Source organism: Grammomys surdaster, unplaced genomic scaffold (assembly GCF_004785775.1).
Source record: "Grammomys surdaster isolate TR1022 unplaced genomic scaffold, NIH_TR_1.0 64, whole genome shotgun sequence".
Taxonomy (NCBI): domain Eukaryota; kingdom Metazoa; phylum Chordata; class Mammalia; order Rodentia; family Muridae; genus Grammomys; species Grammomys surdaster.
The window spans coordinates 8,375,295-8,382,172 of NW_021604566.1; the positions used below are offsets into that span (position 1 = coordinate 8,375,295).

General features: G+C 39.2%; 1 long non-coding RNA gene across 1 annotated transcript; it reads right to left on the reverse strand.

Annotated features, from left to right (window-relative positions):
* Window positions 1-547: 547 nt before the first annotated feature.
* LOC114622765 lies at window positions 548-5,994 on the reverse strand. The gene is made up of 3 exons (XR_003711669.1): window positions 5,957-5,994; window positions 3,523-3,573; window positions 548-599 (listed from the first exon to the last, which is right to left on the reverse strand). It is a non-coding gene; the product is annotated as an uncharacterized LOC114622765 (long non-coding RNA).
* Window positions 5,995-6,878: the final 884 nt, after the last annotated feature.

A 6,878-nucleotide genomic window follows, 5' to 3' on the forward strand; every position in this document is an offset into this window, starting at 1 on the left:
ACGGTGGACTTCAAACTCTGATCATTTGCCTGTTTAGATCACCTCATTGCCATATGTCCCTTTCCAGAAAAGCATGTCCATAACTTATGAAAGGTGATCCTATGAAGGCCTGGGCTTCAGCAAGAGCTGAAGAGATCTTCAGAAACAAAAACACTCATATCTTTAGGAACATTAGTAGTAAACTGCCATGCTCTGTTTTTAAGACTTTTATATGCTTTTACCTTTATTTATACAGATGAAAAATAGAGAAGAAACAAAGTAATCTTATATACCTATTACCTGTGATGTTTCTAAAATACCTTAACATAAGTTTTCATGAATTAAAAAAGATGCAAATACTCCACCAAAATAACAAAAAGTCATTCTCAACTCCATTTTAGGGAAGAGATTCCATAATATGTCATAGTGAGCAAGTCATGGGCAAGTGGATTTTACCTTGAATATATTTGCACCGTTGGGGTTAAACAAATGGTGCTTTCCAGACTCCAAAATAATAGGTCCTGCCCATCTTCCTTCTCCATAGACACATAGGGATACTGTTGCCGTAGTGCAAGCATTTTCAAGATCTCCAGTGACAACAGGCACCTGCTAGTCCCCATCTGCAAAGGAAAAAAATAGTGACAGAAGAAACTGACATTAGTATTAGGAAGACCCAGAATTTTGCTTAATCATCTTAGTTGAGGAAGTCAACTAGAGGTAGTAAAATTACTGCTTATTGTGTGCCTCCTTTTTGGAGGCTAACATGGGAAACAGTTTTGGAAATGTCACAGCATCTTGATGACAGAAAAAAAAATCACAGCAGTCTTTTGAGAACAATAGATGTTCCTCCTGGGAACAAAGCGGCTCAGGTGTGGGCACTTAGCACTACATATTTGGGTGAAACATGTAGAAGTGGGTTTCAGGGTCACTGTCAAATCTTTGACTGGCGATGAATGGCAGACATATACTAACAGAGTGACATCAAGGCAATATGTGTCTCAGGGATATCCTTGTAGATCTGGGGTTAATGGCAGTACAGTGAGCATAAGACAGGAACATTAAAGACAGAGACGACTTAAAAAGGAACAAAGACAAGCTAAAGTTTGGGTTTTTTTTTTAATTTCCATGAAAAAAATACCCATAGACGTAAAACAAACCAACAATTAAAGAGAAAGGTAGTTCTAGATAAATAGAACCTTCCTAGCAGGAGTTTAGCTGGGGGAAGATGCATGAAGAAAACACAGGCTGAAAATAGAGGAAGACATTGCAGTCTGTAAACAGAACGGATAATTGATCCCCTGCTGCGGGGAGACTGAGCACAAAAAAGGTTGAGACAAGCAGCGCATGACAGGAAATGTCTTTTCAAAAGATCTGTGTATTGGATTTGTTGGGAAGACAAATTGAGATAGTATTCATTTTAGCATGTTGCTTCTTTGGGAAATTGCACCATGAAACCCAAAGCTGGAAGCTGCCCCTGACCTTACAGCAGGTGTTGGGTGCACATAGCTGCACACCAACAATGTAAGTAGGCAGTGTGGCCTGCCTATGCTCTGTAATACATGCGTCTCTCCTCATCACAGACATCCACCCTGCGGGCAGGGGCAACTTAAAGACACTTTTATTGTCATTCTCAGATGTTCTGTAAACACACAGTCTTGTGCATAATTTTTAGAATTCCAAAAATAGTAAGACACCCCCAGCTTTGTGAACATTCTTCTCCTAACAACTCATCTTCCTTGTAATATTTACTTCTAGCCATTTCCCCAACAAGATAGCCACAAACTCCATTGAAAAGTCTCTAGCCACCGTAGTAAAGCTCATATCAAGTAAAATGTGCAGTGTCATATCTGATAATAAGGATAGAAGTGAGGTCTCAGCTGAGTCCCCAAAGTTTAGCAGAGCCTAGCTGTGTGAACTACGGGGTGTCTACCCTGTAGCCTGTTTGCTCTGAGGAACTTGGACTTGTATGAGAAAGTGAACCAAGGGATTTGCAAGATGTAATTCCCCCTAAGAAGCTTGTGGTTATACTAATTCTTGCAGAAAACCCTACAAGTGTGCTTGGCTGTGTAATCCAAGAAGTTAAAGAGTATCCTTTTAGGTCTTCTTTTGTCCTGCATCCTGCATCCTGCATCCTATCTCCTTCCCTGGATTTGCAATAGCCCTGGAATTTTCTCTCACTGTTAGGGGATGAGGGGCACACAAGAGTTTACATAGATGCTAAGATTTTTGTTCATTAAAATAGAGATGACTAGCAAGGAGCTGCTGATTTATACAAAACTGTGTCCTTCTCTTTTAGAATCAGTATGTCACCATGACATAAGTGTTAATGAAGAAATACTGACGAAGTATTTTCTGCAGTCACTTCTGCTGTCCCTCAAAAATTTCTAAGCATTATTTTCTTTTCTGAAAGTGGAATGTTTTTCATAGTTCCTATAATATACTTTTAAAATTTGATCACTCCATCATTTTAAGGATCAACAAAACATTCCGTTCATATCTAAATTCAACTGTTCTGTGAAATAGTTTATTTATAACTGTGCTAAAATATATTTACAGTTTTTGAATTGCTTATTTATATGTCAAAAATTGCAAGTAGTTTTTAGAAATAATTTTCTAATCTAAAATTTCAACCAAAAAGAAAATTTCTTATGAGCTGGTTTGTCTGTTTTTTGTTTGTTTGTTTGTTTGTTGTGTGTGTGTGTATGTGTGTGTATGTGTGTGTGTGTATGTGTGTGTGTATGTGCTTGTGTGACTTTTAGTTTCTCACTCAGTTTCTACACAGCTGCTTTTACTCAATTCTTAAGTCTCACAAAAATACTGTCTTCTGTTAATATCTTTTTGAAAATCATTTCTATTGCAGATTTTTAAAAAGAAGGAAGGAAGGAAGGAAGGAAAGGAGGGAAGGAGGGAGGGAGAGAGGGGGGAGGGAGGGAGGGAGGGAAGGAAGGAAGGAAGGAAGGAAGGAAGGAAGGAAGGAAGAAATGAATCAAAGTCTAAATGTTTACCTTACATTTAAATGTTTTCTGGCAGTTTTCTAAAGTGTGTTCGTTATGTGATGAAATGTGACTGTTCATGAGCTTTATGTGGCCCCAGCTCTTTATCATTGGCTTTGCCTAATACCATAGTAGTCAATGGCTTCCTTTTAGAGACATCTTGCTTTAGAAAAGAGGATTTTTTTTTCCTTTTGGACACAACATCTAGGAAAAGTATTTTTCTTTTGTCTTAAAGATACCTTAAAGGTAGTCTAGACTAAATCCTATAATCTTCAAATACTCCATAATAAGTTTGGACTCTTTCTCATCGATGTTTACCAAGAAGCCATATCTTTTTGATTCTGCTGTCATGCTGCCAATACAGGTGCACTTGAACTAGAAAACCCCCCAAATCAGCTCAAACTACTTTGATAACAAGTAGAACTCAGTAATTGTGGGCCAGCTGACTTACTTAACTTAGATGTCCATTTTTCATGTTAAATAATGAGACTCTAAATGACCATGTGTGTCACAAGGTCAAATCAAACCTGATACAATTGGTAGATCTTACCTCATAACCAAGTTTATTAACGGTTCAGCAGCAAGACATCACATGTTCTTCCTTGGAAAAGAGATTAGAAAGCAGGTAAGCAAATGATAGTCCTTGAGTCACATCTGTCTTTTTACCTATCTGTTCTGTGATCTCAGGTTCATTTACTGTGTTGTCCATGGGTCTTTCCACACTGCAACAGCAGAATTATAACGAAGACCACATGGCCCATAAAACCTAAGGTGAATACACCTAGTACTTTATATTTAAAGTTATCTATGGACTAGACAGATGCCCCAGTGGGTAAGATACTTGGTACATAATTCTGAAGAATCAGAGGTGGCATTCTAGCACTCAGATGTCAGAACATGGTCAAAAGATTGATCCATGGTGAACAATGCCTTGGAGAACAGTGAGAGAGGCTCGAGGTAGAACCTAAAGAGAAAAGACAGAGGGCTTTTTATCTCAGATACATTTTGTTCCCTGGATTGTTCTTGGAAGTGATTTTGTGGCTCCTGTGACAAACATTTACATTCAATTTATAAGATAAGTTTGTTCTTGTCAGATGTCATATAGCTGTAAAACCCAATCTAGCCAGTGCACCCTGAATCTGCATTTGGTCTTCTGACTTGCTTTCATGCTTTCCCAGATATGATCTGTAATATTTGCCAGGCAGTTGTGTTAAAATTGGTCTGTCCTGAGAATGTCCTGGGAAATGGCTACCTGCTAATATTTATTATGTCTTACTGGCATTTATTTATCTTTGTCTGATCATGTTTTCCTGAACTGGAACAACCTTCCTTGGATCGTTGCTTTATTTTTGTTACATTTGTGTATGAAAGAACACTGATACTGAAGTAAAGTTGGGTATAGCATCCAACTGTAGTCTGCCCTACTCTTTCAGGTCCCTGCACAGGTTGGCTTAAAGTCAATCAATACTCAGGTAACAAGATGGGTGTCCTACAAATGCATACAAATTTAGATCTGGGGAATCTGGTACCCACTTCCAGGTTCTGTGTAATCATGGGCTTGGACATGTATGCACACATTTATATGTACTCACAAGGGTGTGTTCAAGCACACATACAGAGATAACATAAGTAAGTGCAATAAGTCATTTTTTTTTAAATGTTTGCTGGTTCCTCCTCTGGGTACCATTGTACTTTTTTAAAAATACATATCTGGGCTGTGTTACAATATGTGCTTGTTTGTATTAAATATTCAGGATTTATCAGTGGAAGAAGAGGTAATAAGTGCTATTGATTACCTTGTTTACTAAAAGTCTTAAGTCTTGACCTATCAATCCATAAGTACCAGGTTTACTTATGATAGACAACCTAAATAGACCACAGACATTCTGCAGTGGCATCTTACACTATTTATAAATGTCCTCACTGATGCCTGCCCTGGCAATGACAAGCCACTTACTTGCAAGATAACCGTTTAAACATGGCATGTTAAAATGTGAAATATTCCTTTTTGGGGAGTGAGTAAAATGCTACAGAGTGAAAGTCTCAGAGGCTAACATTACCTGGGTCTGTGAGAAACTTTTCTCTCACCTGCTCTGTTAGAATCCAAAAGCCAAGCTGTGAAAAATGAACAGGATAGGGCTCTGAGGCTCCCACCTCTATAGGGCTCCAGCCTCATCTGCAGGCAGCATGTGCAGGGCCTTGGAAAGCCCCACATAATCCCTGCTGTGTATAGCTGTGCATTATCCAAATGACCACTGAAGTGGTCCCCCAAGACCTACCCAGATGCTACAGCATCCTGCCAAATAATGACAGAGAGTTTAAGGTATGAAGTTTGGGGTGGATGACTGGAACAACTGCTAAAAGCATTTCCCAAGAAAGGCTTCTCTGTTGTCTTGTTGTTTATATCTCCAGACATTATTTTTCAACAGAATTTTGAGACAGCATCTCACTGAGTTTCACAGTCTGAACTTCAAATCACTGTGTAGTCTAGGTGAGTCTTTATCTTATGGTTCTCTTGCCTCAGTTACCAAGTAGCTCAAATGATAGGCCCGTACCACTTTCCTGAGTCTGTTATCATTTTCCATATAAATAGTATAGTTTGCCTCTTAGCATGAATGCAAGGGAATTTAACTAGAGTGAGTCTTTTAGGCATCCCAAGGTAAAAAATAGAAAACCTGCCACTAGTCATTTCCTTCACAGTGTTCTTAACAATTGGATGTTCATTCTCAGTATGGTGCTACTTTGGTGCACCAAGTTCCTACAGCCAGTGACTTTCCATGACTCTTCCTGAGATCACCACATTTTGCCTTCCACTAGTCTGTGCATGCTGTCACAGAGATTATGTGCACTTGACTTTGCAGCCCACAAAATCAAACTCTTTATTGAATATAGAAACATCTGTGTCTAGACACATTTTCACTTATTCGGCAACTTCCCACTGAATGCTCAAAGACAGAAAGGATCCATGGAAATTAAGCTCTTACCATATATAATTGTTAGTTTCCCCAAGTGAAAAAACTCACAGCTGTCTTCTTAAAGTCTCCATAGCACATCAAAGAAACCCCAAGACAGCCTGCATTCATCCATCTGAGCAACAGGCTGCTGTCATGATTCCGTGAAGCTGCAACAGTAGGATCCTGTATGCAATGGATATGAGGAAACCCAGTGAGCCTCTACAGACTGCAACCTCCTCCTGATTACAGTGGGGCTGGCCTGAGACAGACAGAGAACATCCTTATCATTGTGCAGAAATTACTTGCTTGGGCTTGGTTGTTGCTGAAGGTGAATATTATAATAGGGAAAGATGAAAAACTCTGGGGTGCTAGGGGGAGAAAGTCCTAAAGTCAAACAGATTCTCCTTCATGGAAGTGATCTGTGGGTCTTCCAGATGCTGTAATGATTGTCCATAGTCTCTCTGATCCTTGAGGAAGGTCAGTATAAATGAAACTTCTCTGTTTGTTACTCCTAGGAGGTATGTTTATTATTATTGTTACTTACAAATTACCCTGCTTGTTAGATGTTAATTGAAGCTTTTTCCTTATGTCTTTCTTTGATTTCTATTTTGTGCTTTATTTCTGCTTGAAGCAACCTTACTCTGTCAAGGATAATACTGAGCTGGTCTTTGTCCTGAATCTCCTGAGTGATAGGTGTCAGCATGCCTGGCTTCCAATTCCTTTTGTGTTAATGATATACACCTTCCAAATAATGCAACATCAGGCCCCTCTAAGACAGGGACCAGCCTTGTGATATGCTTTTGTCATTCTGGAAGACACTGGGGCACCTATCTACCTCTAAGACTTGGTCAAATGCCTTTCGCAGATTGCCACAATCTTTGGATTACCTCTGTCACAGCCTTCCACAATCCACTTTTTCCCACACAAATAAATCAATCCCTACCTACCCTGA